The sequence below is a fragment of the Manis pentadactyla genome, chromosome 11, assembly GCF_030020395.1.
Source record: "Manis pentadactyla isolate mManPen7 chromosome 11, mManPen7.hap1, whole genome shotgun sequence".
NCBI lineage: Eukaryota > Metazoa > Chordata > Mammalia > Pholidota > Manidae > Manis > Manis pentadactyla.
The window spans coordinates 23,731,053-23,746,313 of record NC_080029.1 but is presented as its reverse complement, the minus strand read 5'-3'; the positions used below and the strand labels follow the sequence as shown (position 1 = coordinate 23,746,313).

Here is a 15,261-nt window from a genome sequence, read left to right as displayed (position 1 = left end):
CAATCTGGATAATTGCCTGGAAGGATTCTCAGGACCCAGAAGCTGTTATATTCATTGCTATGGCTTATTACAGCAAAATTTGCAAAGTAAAATCAGCAAAGGAAAAGAAACATGGGGCAAAGTCTGGAGAGAACCTGGCACAAGATGCCAAGAATCCTCTTCCAGTTGAGTTGAACAGGATGTACTTAATTTGTCCATCAATCGTGTGTAATGACACATGCAAAGTGTTGTCAACCAGAGAAGCTCCCTGAATCTAGAATTATGGGTCAGTCACATAGACATCTAGTGCTTGCGTTACTGATTTCAGTTACTGATGTTCCAGACCCCCAGAGGGAAAGCAGGTAGGTATTCATTAGAAATTGCATTGTTTGTGTAAACTATCCAGGCTAACCAGAGAAGTGTGGCTCAAGACTAGGCATGCAAAGCACTGTTATCAGACAGAACATTCCAGAGGCTCCATTTTCTTGTGAAGGGCCAGTCATGAAAATAGGCCCTTCTTGGGAAGGTGCAGAGTTTGAATAACCCAGGTATTTTGAGTTAACCCTTTCCTATATAATGTAATAAAAATAACAAAACAACAAAAATTCAGTGATGAAGGAAAAAATAATGTTCTCACTTTTCATAGGAGGAAGGCAGTCTTTACTGGCTAAACTTGAAGCACAGAGTTAAAAATAACGATACCAATCTTTTCATGTTTTTAGTATCTTGTAAATTTTAGTGAATTATCTTATTGATAGTACTTTAAAAAAATTTTACCGTAATTTTAATTTTAAAGTGCTCCTACTCATTTGTCCTTCTATCTGTATATATGCTTAGAAAAATATCTGAAAGTGTGCTCCCCTAATGTTAATGATGTCTATTTCTTGATGGTGTGATGTGTAATGTTCGAACATTTTTTTCTTTATATGCATCTCCATTTTTCAGATACTGAGTATATGCTATTTTTAAAAATAAATAAAACCATTAATGTGATTACTCTTTTAAAAGAGGGGAAGAGAAGAACAGACTGAGGAAATCATATCACTGTGAGACTAGTTTAACACAGGCTGGGAATAGTGCCCTTGTTTTGAAGGGAGTTCAAGTGTTATGTAGATAAAAGAAATACACACACATGAAGCAAATACTATACTATTTTTCTCCCTGGATTGTTACTCTTAATACAAGAATTTCATAGAAAACTTATTTTATACTAACTTATTTCACATGAACCAATATTCTAGTGTCACCCCTTCTTTTATTTAGAGGGGCCTCTGAATTCCAATGGCAGTGTAACTTTCCCCCTTACTCACCAGAATGTGGGAATGTGGAGAGAAGCCATTGATTATTGATGTTGAAGAACAATCAGGTAATACTAAACAATCAGACAATAAGAAAAAATTCTCAGTGCTAAAATAAATTTTTAAATGTCACAATGATTAAATAATATGAATTATTTATACCCTTCTAAAAGTAGGAATTGGCTTACTATGACAAGTACAAATAGTTATCACTTGGGGCTAAGAAAAATTTTATGGAGAAAGATATATAAGATATTTGCAATAGTCAAACAAGGTAACTGGATTGGCTGGGTGAGGAACTTAGCAGACGCTCTCCCTGGAGAAGCAACAATTTAACTGGTGAAATTATTAAGACACACACACGCAACCACTTAAAATCTCTGAAAATTGTTCTAAGGGCATAAACAAATGGCAAAACATTCACTTAAGACGTCTGCTAAATCTCACTAAACCAAGTAAAAGCTATGACATTTAAACCACAGTCTGCTCCCCTCTCCTATTCCACCCCTGCTCCTTGTGTGGAAGCTTTCTTCCGGCAGATACAGTGAACAAGGCAGGAGCTCCTCCTCTGCCAGTAACCCTAGGACTACAGCTTCGCTTCAAAAGGGGTGAGCCGCTGGTACCTCTTAGCGCACCCCAGTTCCATGTTGCAGACACAGCATTCCTGGTAAGCACAGCCAAGAGTGGGGCTTGCTTCTCCTGCCCAGTTCTCATTCACAGGGCAGAAGCTCTGCATTCATAGCCCAGGTTTTTCATGTCAAGAATACTGGGGGTCCAAGTGGCCCTGTCCCAGCTTACTAACATGTTCCACGTTGGAAGGAGAAAGCTGAGAAGAACAGAGTGTGCATCTTTTTCAGTGCCCACTACAGAATGAGAATTCACTCAGGGAGAAAAAGGCCGCAGTTACTGCATCCAGCTGGGATGTAACGGCAAAGAGGTCCTATCCAGGGGCAGACACAGGCTTTAAGGAGGGAGAGCTCTATGACTCTGCTTAAGGTGACTGACTATTTGGGACAGAGCTTAGAAACATTCATAATTAAAGGACTTTGGAAAATAATGGAGATCTTGGTGACCATCAATTCTGAGGGGACAGGTAGCTCTATAATATGAGTAACAGTGAACAAAATGGCAGACCAGCCAGAAGTTTAACAGAATCAGGGATAGAGGAAACCATGAAGGGCCTCTCTGGGATCACACTTGTCCCTGGGGGTCTGGATGGTTGTACACATTTGCTAGGCTGCACTCACTCAGTGCTAACTAGAGTGGTACGTGGCTCAGATTTGAAAACATTCCCAAGCCACACACATACCCATTAGCAAGGAGAAGAGCTTTATTGGTGCAAGGGGTTTAAGCACAACTCATCAACAAGTACTGACTGAGCAATAAGCTACTTTTATCTAGGGTATACTTCTAGGCAGTCAGGTATGAAAATAAAACTACATTCATCCTTGGTGGTTTGGAAGACTGTATATATTCCCAGGGCTGCACCTGGTCAGGAGTGACAAGAGGGCAGCTTCCAAGTACTAGGCCCTGGCTGAACATGAGGTAAAATCTTAAATTCCCTATATTTTAAAAGCAGTCTTCAAGTCACACACATTCAATATATAAAGGGTAAAAATTAACTGACTAAAGGGTCTTAGGTGTAGTATTCGACCAACAAGTGGCTTATACTTACCCAGGGATAATACCTAGGAAGGCAGGCTAAAAGATAAAAGCAGGGAAAATATCTGAGCAGGGACATAAGAGCCTTCACACACTATTAAGGAAATATAAGTCACAGAAGTAGTTCAGCCAAGTCATTAAACAAATAAACAAATGAACAAATGCAGCAAGAACTAGCCCTTGTGGTAGCAGGGTAGGGGGTACAGTACCCAGACTCGCTAAAATCTATTATCTGAAATATCCAGTTTTCAACAAAAAAATGAGAAACATGCAAAGAAACAGGAAAATGTGACCCAAATGCAGGAATAAATAAGAGGCAAAAGAAACTGCCTTTGAGGAAGCCCAGATGATAGACTTAGCAAACAATTACACAGAAATTATTATAAATATAAAAGAATTAAGGAAACTATACTTAAATAATTAAAGGAAATAATAATGATTCACCAAATAGGTAATATTCATAAAGAGATAAAAATTATATGTATAAATAAATTTAAATTTTATATTTCTATTTATGTACTTTTATTTCAACATTTCAACTCCAAAATTTCCATTTTCAGATTTTATATGTATATGTATAATATACAGCATAATGCATATATAAACATATATATTAATATAAATAAATATAACATATTAAAATAAATAGAAATTTTGGAGTTAAAAAGTACAATGATCTAACCTTCACTAAAGGAACTTAATAGATATGAGTTGGCAGAAGAAAGAATCAGAAAACTTGAAGACAGAGCAATAGAGATACACAATCTGAAAAGAACAAAAAATGAATGAAGAAGTGAACAGAGAGCCAGAACATGTGGGTCATCATTAAGTATACTGGCGTATGTATGATGAGAGTAATGGAAGGTGAGAGAGAAAGGGACAGAAAAAATTTACGAAGAATTAATGACTGAAAATTTCCCAAATTTGATGAAAAACACCAGTCTACACACCAAACAATGGAGGCCAAAGGCAGTGAGACAACATTCAAAGAGCTGAAAGAAGTGTGTCAGCCAAGAATCCTCTACCCAAGAAAACTGTCTTTCAAAATTGAAGGTGAAATAAAAAAAATAAATACCTTCCCAGATAAACAAAAACAGTGAATTCATTGCTAGTACACCTGCATGAGAGAAACTACTAAAGGAAGTTCTTCAAGCTGAAAGGATGTGATTTGAAAACAGCAATTTGAGTCTACATGAAAAAAATGAAGTACTCCCTCCAGAAAAGGTAATTATATAGGGCATAATAAAAGAAAGTATAATTACACATTTCTTTTTCTTTCTTAACTGATTTAAGAAGCAATTGTATAAAACAATATCTATAAAATTGTATTGCTGGGCTTTAGAACATATAGAATTACAATATATTTGACAATAAAACACAAATGAATGGAGCTATATTGGAGAAAGGAAAATGACACCAGATGGTAACTTGAAGCTGCAAGAAGAACAAAGAGACAGAGATGGTAAATAATAAGCTTACTTAAAAAATTATAAATGTATTTGAGCTCTCTTCTCTTCACTTCTTAAAAAGGTGTAAGTTGTTATAAAGCAACCTTTATGACAATGTATTATTGAGCTTTGTAACATATATAGGCATAATATGAAAAACAATAATAATGAAATAAGGGGAGAGGGGAGCTATGATAACAGTAAAGCTTCTGTGACCTACTTGAATTGAGTTAGTATAAATATGAAGTAAATTCTAATAAATTAAGATGTGTATTGTAAGCCTTAGAGGAACCACTAAGAAAGTAACTAAAAATCATATATAGTTAAGAACCATTAAAAGAATGAAAACAGTATCCTAGGAAATACTCACTTAAGACTAAAGTAGGGTGTAAAGGAAGATAAGAACAACAAAATAACGGAACTATGTAAGTACCATTGTGTGGGCATCCCATTATGTGGTCTGTCAATACTCAGTAATCCAATTGATTTCAGATTGAATAACTTTCCTTAGTTAGACTCATTTTTTCCCCCTCAAATTAGTATTCTGTTCATGGCATTCCTTGTGTTTGAAATCTTTTAAGCAAAATAATCTGTTTCTGGAATGGATTTTGTTTCAGTTGATTCCTATATTAAATTTTCTGCTTCATCACATGCTCCTTAAAAATATGAAGTTGATTATAGAACATACAGAGATGCACACAAAGGTACATATTGAGATACATGCTTTACTTTGAACCATTAGCTGTTTCACTACTTACCTCTTATTTCTTCTCTGATTCTACCAATGTTGACCTAAAGATTCATTCATTTTTACCTGTATTCTGTCACATACATACCCAAAGGCATAAAAGTGAACATTACTTTTATTTTATTTTTTTTTAGATAATTATTTTTTATTGAAGGGTAATTGACGCACAGTATTACATTACATTAGTTTCAAGTGTACAACACAGTGATAAAACATTTATATACATAATTCTAGGTTCCAGCTATCACCCTACCAAGCTGTTACAATATCTTGACTATATTCCTTATGCTATACATTACATCCCGGTTACTTATTTATTTTACCATTGGAAGTCTGTCCTTTTTTTTTTTTTTTTTTTTGTGAGGGCATCTCTCATATTTATTGATCAAATGGTTGTTAACGACAATAAAATTCTGTATAGGGGAGTCAATGCTCAATGCACAATCATTAATCCACCGCAAGCCTAATTTTCGTCAGTCTCCAATCTTCTGAGGCATAACAAACAAGTTCTTACATGGAGAACAAATTCTTACATAATGAATAAGTTACATAGTGAACAGTACAAGGGCAGTCATCACAGAAACTTTCGGTTTTGCTCATGCATTATGAACTATAAACAGTCAGTTCAAATATGAATACTCACTTGATTTTTATACTTGATTTATATATGGATACCACATTTCTCTTTATTATTATTATTTTTAATAAAATGCTGAAGTGGTAGGTAGATACAAGATAAAGGTAGAAAACATAGTTTAGTGTTGTAAGAGAGCAAATGTAGATGATCAGGTGTGTGCCTGTGGACTATGTGTTAATCCAAGCTAGACAAGGGCAATAAAACATCCACGTATGCAGAAGATTTCTCTCAGAACAGGGGGGGTGAGGTTCTAAGCCTCACCTCTGTTGATCCCCAATTTCTCACCTGATGACCCCCTGCGACTGTGCCTATCTTAGGTTGTTCCTCCCTTGAGGAATCTTACCCGTCTCTGGCTAACCAGTCATCTTCCGGGGCCACACAGGGAAATATAAAGTTGGTAAGTGAGAGAGAAGCCTTATTGTTTGAAATGGTTAGCTTTTTATTTCTTTGCATATTTATGCCCTGTGGCTTCTATGCCCAGCATTTGTCTTGAGGTATCTTTACCACTTGGAAGAATTATGATACTCGGTAAATTTGATATGAGGCACGAATTCTATTTAAGGGTTGTAATTAGGAAGGAAGAAGAAAAGCTATAGAAGTAGCAGGCAGAAGAAAACATGGGAAGATTGATTATTTCTTTGACATATCTTCTTGTGGAGTAACTTCAGCATGTATAGATTTTAAGCTACTACTTAAATTGCGCACACACATTAACCTAATAGGAGTATAGTTACATAACCAAAGCATATCTGTAATTACCAGCCATCTCCAGTGAAACCAAGAAAACCAGTTAGGCACCTTAGGCATTTGTGAAAACTTATCTATGATATGGTGGATATTGTCCAACTGAACTTGAACAGTCTGAGAGAAATCAGACAAATTAAAACAACCCATTCCTGGGGAATGTTCACATCCCTTATGTTCTTTTAACAGTAAATAGTCTGTAGTTGTAAGATTTTGGAGTGCTACAATTTGCACTTCTCCTAATTCTTGGTTGAGTTCCAACAGTATAGATCCAGTCAAATTTGTTGTTTTACTGTATGCACAGGCCAGCTTAGATATCTCCTTCATTCCCATGGCAAGTCCAGGAGCTGGTGGGATGAGTGCATCTACAGCTGTAGCAGTGCGTGGATCTTTGTTGGGGTTTTTTGATGATCATCTTCTGGCATGAGACTTCCAGAGAGTGCTGATGTTGGAAGTTCTTTTTCATATCGTATCTTAGTTCATTTTCAGGGTAGCCCAATTAGGCTTTGATCCTCTGCATAAACACAAACAGATCCTTTGCCTATACTTTTATATGCCCTTTATACCTTTGTGTAGAACTCATTGGAGGTTACCACACAGGAACTGCCCATTTTTTTTGTTTTGTTTTGTTTTTGGTATCACTAATCTACACTTACATGCCGAATATTATGTTTACTAGGCTCTCCCCTATACCAGGTCTCCCCTATAAACCCCTTTACAGTCACTGTCCATCAGCATAGCAAAATGTTGTAGAATCACTACTTGCCTTCTCTGTGTTGTACAGCCCTCCCTTTTCTCCTACCCCCCCTTGCATGTTAATCTTAATATCCCCCTACTTCTCCCCCCCCCCTTATCCCTCCCTACCCACCCATCCTCCCCAGTTCCTTTCCCTTTGGTACCTGTTAGTCCATTCTTGAGTTCTGTGATTCTGGTTCTGTTTTGTTCCTTCAGTTTTTCCTTTGTTCTTATATTCCACAGATGAGTGAAATCATTTGGTATTTCTCTTTCTCTGCTTGGCTTGTGTCACTGAGCATAATACCCTCCAGCTCCATCCATGTTGCTGCAAATGGTAGGATTTGCCCTTTTCTTATGGCTGAGTAGTATTCCATTGTGTATATGTACCACATCTTCTTTATCCATTCATCTACCGATGGACATTTAGGTTGCTTCCAATTCTTGGCTGTTGTAAATAGTGCTGCGATAAACATAGGGGTGCTCTGATCTTTCTCATACTTGATTGCTGCATTCTTAGGGTAAATTCCTAGGAGTGCAATTCCTGGGTCAAATGGTAAGTCTGTTTTGAGCATTTTGATGTACCTCCATACTGCTTTCCACAATGGTTGAACTAACTTACATTCCCACCAGCAGTGTAGGAGGGTTCCCCTTTCTCCACAGCCTCACCAACATTTGTTGTTGTTTGTCTTTTGGATGGCAGCCATCCTTAGTGGTGTGAGGTGATACGTCATTGTAGTTTTAATTTGCATTTCTCTGATAATTAGCAATGTGGAGCATCTTTTCATGTGTCTGTTGGCCATCTGTATTTCTTTTTTGGAAAACCATCTGTTCAGTTCCTCTGCCCATTTTTTAATTGGGTTATTTGTTTTTTGTTTGTTGAGGCGTGTGAGCTCTTTATATATTCTGGACGTCAAGCCTTTATCGGATGTGTCATTTTCAAATATATTCTCCCATACTGTAGGGATCCTTTTTGTTCTATTGATGGTGTCTTTTGCTGTACAGAAGCTTTTCAGCTTAATATAGTCCCACTTACTCATTTTTGCTGTTGTTTTCCTTGCCCAGGGAGATATGTTCAAGAAGAGGTCACTCATGTTTATGTCTAAGAGGTTTTTGCCTATGTTTTCTTCCAAGAGTTTAATGGTTTCATGGCTTACATTCAGGTCTTTGATCCATTTTGAGTTTACTTTTGTATATGGGGTTAGACAATGGTCCAGTTTCATTCTCGTACATGTAGCTGTCCAGTTTTGCCAGCACCACCTGTTGAAGAGACTGTCATTTCGCCATTGTATGTCCATGGCTCCTTTATCAAATATTAATTGACCATATATGTCTGGGTTAATGTCTGGATTGTCTAGTCTGTTCCATTGGTCTGTGGCTCTGCTCTTGTGCCAGTACCAAATTGTCTTGATTACTATGGCTTTATAGTAGAGCTTGAAGTTGGGGAGTGAGATCCCCCCTACTTTATTCTTCTTTCTCAGGATTGCTTTGGCTATTCGGGGTCTTTGGTGTTTCCATATGAATTTTTGAATTGTTTGTTCCAGTTCATTGAAGAATGTTGCTGGTAATTTGATAGGGATTGCATCAAATCTGTATATTGCTTTGGGCAGGATGGCCATTTTGATGATATTAATTCTTCCTAGCCACGAGCATGGGATGAGTTTCCATCTGTTAGTGTCCCCTTTAATTTCTCTTAAGAGTGATTGTAGTTTTCAGAGTATAAGTCTTTCACTTCTTTGGTTAGGTTTATTCCTAGGTATTTTATCTTTTTTGATGCAATTGTGAATGGAGTTGTTTTCCTGATTTCTATTTCTGTTGGTTCTTTGTTAGTATATAGGAAAGCCACAGATTTCTGTGTGTTGATTTTGTATCCTGCAACTTTGCTGTATTCCGATATCAGTTCTAGTAGTTTTGGGGTGGAGTCTTTAGGGTTTTTTATGTACAGTATCATGTCATCTGCAAATAGTGACAGTTTAACTTCTTCTTTACCAATCTGGATTCCTTGTATTTCTTTATTTTGTCTGATTGTCGTGGCTAGGACCTCCAGTACTATGTTAAATAACAGTGGAGAGAGTGGGCATCCCTGTCTAGTTCCCGATCTCAGAGGAAATGCATTCAGCTTCTCGCTGTTCAATATAATGTTGGCTGTCGGTTTATCATAGATGGCCTTTATTATGTTGAGGTACTTGCCCTCTATTCCCATTTTGCTGAGGGTTTTTAACATGAATGGATGTTGAACTTTGTCAAATGCTTTTTCAGCATCTATGGAGATGATCATGTGGTTTTTGTCTTTCTTTTTGTTGATGTGGTGGATGATGTTGATGGACTTTCGAATGTTGTACCACCCTTGCATCCCTGGGATGAATCCCACTTGGTCATGGTGTATGATCCTTTTGATGTATTTTTGAATTCGGTTTGCTAATATTTTGTTGAGTATTTTTGCATCTACGTTCATCAGGGATATTGGTCAGTAGTTTTCTTTTTTGGTGGGGTCTTTGCCTGGTTTTGGTATTAGGGTGATGTTAGCTTCATAGAATGAGTTTGGGAGTATCCCCTCCTCCTCTATTTTTTGGAAAACTTTAAGGAGAATGGGTATTATGTCTTCCCTGTATGTCTGATAAAATTCCGAGGTAAATCCATCTGGCCCGGGGGTTTTGTTCTTTGGTAGTTTTTTGATTACCGCTTCAATTTTGTTGCTGGTAATTGGTCTGTTTAGGTTTTCTGTTTCTTCCTGGGTCAATCTTGGAAGGTTGTATTTTTCTAGGAAGTTGTCCATTTCTCCTAGGTTTCCCAGCTTGTTAGCATATAGGTTTTCATAGTATTCTCTAATAATTTTTTGTATTTCTGTGGGGTCCATCGTGATTTTTCCTTTCTCATTTCTGATACTGTTGATTTGTGTTGACAATCTTTTCTTCTTAATAAGTCTGGCTAGAGGCTTATCTATTTTGTTTATTTTCTCGAAGAACCAGCTCTTGGTTTCATTGATTTTTGCTATTGTTTTATTCTTCTCAATTTTATTTATTTCTTCTCTGATCTTTATGATGTCCCTCCTTCTGCTGACCTTAGGCCTCATCTGTTCTTCTTTTTCCAATTTCGATAATTGTGACATTAGACCATTCATTTGGGATTGCTCTTCCTTTTTTAAATATGCTTGGATTGCTATATACTTTCCTCTTAAGACTGCTTTTGCTGTGTCCCACGGAAGTTGGGGCTTAGTGTTGTTGTTGTCATTTGTTTCCATATATTGCTGGATCTCCATTTTGATTTGGTCATTGATCCATTGATTATTTAGGAGCATGTTGTTAAGCCTCCATGTGTTTGTGAGCCTCTTTGCTTTCTTTGTACAGTTTATTTCTAGTTTTATGCCTTTGTGGTCTGAAAAGTTGGTTGGTAGGATTTCAATCTTTGGAATTTTCTGAGGCTCTTTTTGTGGCCTAGTATGTGGTCTATTCTGGAGAATGTTCCATGTGCACTTGAGAAGAATGTGTATCCTGTTGCTTTTGGATGTAGAGTTCTATAGATGTCTATTAGGTCCATCTGCTGTACTGTGTTGTTCAGTGCTTCCGTGTCCTTACTTATTTTCTGCCCAGTGGATCTATCCTTTGGGGTGAGTGGTGTGTTGAAGTCTCCTAGAATGAATGCATTGCAGTCTATATCCGCCTTTAGTTCTGTTAGTATTTGTTTCACATATGCTGGTGCTCCTGTGTTGGGTGCATATATATTTAGAATGGTTATATCCTCTTGTTTGACTGAGCCCTTTATCATTATGTAGTGTCCTTCTTTATCTCTTGTTACTTTCTTTGTTTTGAAGTCTATTTTGTCTGATATTAGTACTGCAACCCCTGCTTTCTTCTCACTGTTGTTTGCTTGAAATATATTTTTCCATCCCATGACTTTTAGTCTGTACATGTCTTTGGGTTTGAGGTTAGTTTCTTGTAAGCAGCATATAGATGGGTCTTGCTTTTTTATCCATTCTGTTACTCTGTGTATTTTGATTGGTGCATTCAACTCATTAACATTTAGGGTGACTATTGAAAGATATGTACTTATTGCCATTTCAGGCTTTAAATTCGTGGTTACCAAAGGTTCAAGGTTAGCCTCTTTAGTATCTTACTGCCTAACTTAGCTCGCTTATTGAGCTGTTATATACACTGTCTGGAGATTTTTTTCTTGTCTCCCTTCTTGTTCCTCCTCCTCGATTCTTCATATGTTGGGTGTTCTGTGCTCTGCTCTTTCTAGGAGTGCTCCCATCTAGAGCAGTCCCTGTAAGATGTTCTGTAGAGGTGGTTTGTGGAAAGCAAATTCCCTCAGCTTTTGTTTGTCTGGGAATTGTTTAATCCCACCGTCATATTTGAATGATAGTCGTGCTGGATACAGTATCCTTGGTTCAAGGCCCTTCTGTTTCATTGTATTAAATATCTCATGCCATTCTCTTCTGGTCTGTAGGGTTTCTGTTGAGAAATCTGATGTTAGCCTGATGGGTTTCCCTTTATAGGTGACCTTTTTCTCTCTAGCTGCCTTTAACACTCTTTCCTTGTCCTTGATCTTTACCATTTTAATTATTATGTGTCTTGGTGTTGTCCTTCTTGGATCCTTTCTGTTGGGGGTTCTGTGTATTTCCGTGGTCTGTTCGATTATTTCCTCCCCCAGTGTGGGGAAGTTTTCGGCAATTATTTCTTCTAAGATACTTTCCTTCTCTTTGCCTCTCTCTTCTTCTTCTGGGACCCCTATAATACAGATATTGTTCCTTTTGGATTGGTCACACAGTTCTCTTAATATTGTTTCATTCCTGGAGATCCTTTTGTCTCTCTCTATGTCAGCTTCTATGCGTTCCTGTTCTCTGATTTCAATTCCATCAATGGCCTCTTGCATTCTATCCATTCTGCTTATAAACCCTTCCAGAGTTTGTTTCATTTCTGCGATTTCCTTTCTGGCATCTGTGATCTCCTTCCGGACTTCATCCCATTTCTCTTGCATATTTCTCTTTATCTCTGTCAGCATATTTATGATTCTTATTTTGAATTCTTTGTCAGGAAGACTGGTTAGGTCTGTCTCCTTCTCTGGTGTTGTCTCTGTGATCTTTGTCTGCCTGTAGCTTTGCCTTTTCATGGTGATAGGAATAGTCTGCAGAACTGGGACGAGTGACGGCTGGAAGGACTTCCCTTCTTGTTGGTTTGTGGCCCTCCTCTCCTGGGAGAACAGCGGCCTCTAGTGGCTTGTGCTGCGCAGCTGCGCGCAGACAGGGTTTCTGCTTCCTGCCCGGCTGCTATGGAGTTAATCTCCGCTGTTGCTGTGGGCGTGGCCTGGCTCGGGCAGCTACTCCAAAATGGTGGAGTCGCGTTGGAGCAGGAGCTGCTGGGAGGCTATTTATCTCCGTAAGGGGCCTCCCTGCTCCCTGCAGCCCAGGGGTTAGGTTGCCCAGAGATCCCGGATTCCCTACCTCTGGATTAAGTGACCCGCCCTGCCCCTTTAAGACTTCCAAAAAGCACCCGCCAAAACAAAACAACGACCACCAAAAAAAAAAAGAAAAAATTTTTAAATTAAAAAAAAAAAAAAAATTTTTTTTATTTAAAAAAAAAGGTGGTCACTCGTTTTTCTTTATTCTCTGGTGCCAGCCTCAGGCCTCTGCTCACCGGTCTTTCTGCCCTGTTTCCCTAGTATTGGGGTCCCTGTCCCTTTAAGACTTCCAAAAAGCGCTCGCCAAAACAAAACAGCAAAAAAGCAAAAAAAAAAAAAAAAAAAATGTTCGCATGCTTTTCTTATGTCCTGTGGCACCCAGCCTCCAGTGCCTGCTCACTGTTCTTGCTGCCCTGTTTTCCTAGTATCGAGCGCCCTGCACTCTGGCCCGGATGGCGGGGGCTGGGTGTTCGGCAGTCCTGGGCTCCGTCTCCCTCCCGCTCTGCCTGCTCTTCTCCCGCCGGGAGCTGGGGGGAGGGGCGCTCGGCTCCCGCCGGGCTGGGGCTTGTATCTTACCCCCTTCGCGAGGCGCTGGGTTCTCTCAGGTGCGGATGTGGTCTGGATATTGTCCTGTGTCCTCTGGTCTTTATTCTAGGAAGGGTTGTCTTTGTTATATTTTCATAGATATATGTTGTTTTGGGAGGAGATTTCCGCTGCTCTACTCACGCCGCCATCTTCCGCCCCTCTCCTGAACATTACTTTTAGAATGTATTTAAGTTGAATACATCAAAATAACCATTTCGTGGCTCACTGAGAACCCTAATATCTCTAAAAAAGGAGTGTATATATGTATATAGTTGTGTATAGTAGAAGGTACATAGTGATGATTAATGGTGTTCATAATTACACAGAGCATTGTGCTTATTAGTTTGTAACTATTAGAAATGTGTGTGTTATCTATGTTTATATAACTATATGTTCATAAATAACATAGAACTTTAAATAACAGCATGTATGTATATGTACACATGCTTGAACATACACACAAGAACACTACACTCTATTATGAAACATTATAGATGTGCTTTGGGTTCTTAGAAACATGAGTGTGCTCCTGGCATAGCTCTGTGACAATTTGGCAGAATGGTTAAGTATACAGCTGTGAGAATCAGACTGCCTGTGTTCAACTTCCAGCTCTGCCATTAGTTAGCTGTGTGACCTGGTATCTATAAAATATAATAATATTCTCATCCTCATTTTGTTCTTGTAAGGATTAAATGTCTTCTTAATGCATTTAAAGTCCTAGAAAGCACCATGCAAATAGTGCTCAATACATTTTAGATAACATTATTGATCTTCTTTTGATTCTGCTCTTCCAGGGTATAAAATAATTTCTTCCATATATGGAGTATGTGTTAAATTTAGATTATGTTTCCCATCTAAGAAGAGATCTTCATAATATGTCTTTTATTATGATGATGTCTACAACTGTCACACCTTTATGTATGATCCTCTCAGAGATTGCAAATTGTAATGCACTGCTATTAGCATGTCATTGGTATTACCTGAGTTGTGCTTGCTTCCCAGGAATGAGCAGGTGTATTTATATTGCTTTGCATGGACTTTTTGTGTGTTGTGTAAATAGGATGGAGGTACAAGATGACAGACTATTTTAAGTACCTTCCATGTCGTCTGCTTGGCCTCTCCCCATTACAACTCCTTTTATATATAACTTACCTGATATTTCTTCTCTGATTCTACCAATGTTGACTTAAAAATACATTCATTTTTACCTGTGTTCTGGCACATGCATACACAAAGGCATAAAAGTGAACATTAATTTTAGAATGTATTTGAATTTACATCAAAATAACCATTCCATGGCTCACTGAGAACCCTAATATCTCTAAAAAAGAAGTGTATATATGGGTGTGTGTGTGTATGGTAGAAGGTGAAAAGAGGGTAAAAGATGTTTGTCTCTTTTGTTCGCTATTAGGTCCTCAGCACCTAGAAGAGGGCCTGGTATACAGGTAGTACCTTGTAGTCTAAAACCATTCATTTACTTCCTGGTATCTACCAAAGTCCCTTAATTTTATTCCAATCTCAAACAGCTTTTATATAACTACTTCTTAAAATATGCTTGATGCTTCTGTTACACTGAATAGTTTGCTATTCAATTTATCTGAGCATTCCACTTTTTTTCTTTATGTGTATAGAGGTGCTATTTTATCTACCTGTTAAATCTGATGCCATCACTTCTTTCATTACAGACTGCACCCATCTACCAAGACGATCACAGAGTCTAGCCATCTATTCTGCTCCCTTGCATGCCACAGCCTCTTTCTCCTGAAAGCCACTCACTTTACTGATTTATCTCCTTTGTTATTTAACCATTTTGATAATCTAGTACAGTTATTTGTGCATGCCATGCCTCCCTGCAGAACAGGAACCCTGCCTGTTTCACCTTTGAACCATCCATGATCCATGTAGGGTGGTAGCAACTGTTTGGCAACAGCAAATATTTAATGAGTGTCATCAATTTAATCAGTGTCAGATACTGAACCCAGTGATGTGTTGGCTTCATAGGAATGTGAGTGATATTTTCTTCCTGTGTTC

At 38.1% G+C, this 15,261-nt stretch overlaps 1 protein-coding gene across 12 annotated transcripts in view; it reads left to right on the top strand.

Moving 5' to 3' along the window:
• Positions 1 to 15,261, top strand: part of NRXN3 (neurexin 3) — a 1,462,828-nt gene that overhangs the window by 506,331 nt on the left and 941,236 nt on the right. The window lies entirely within an intron of this gene.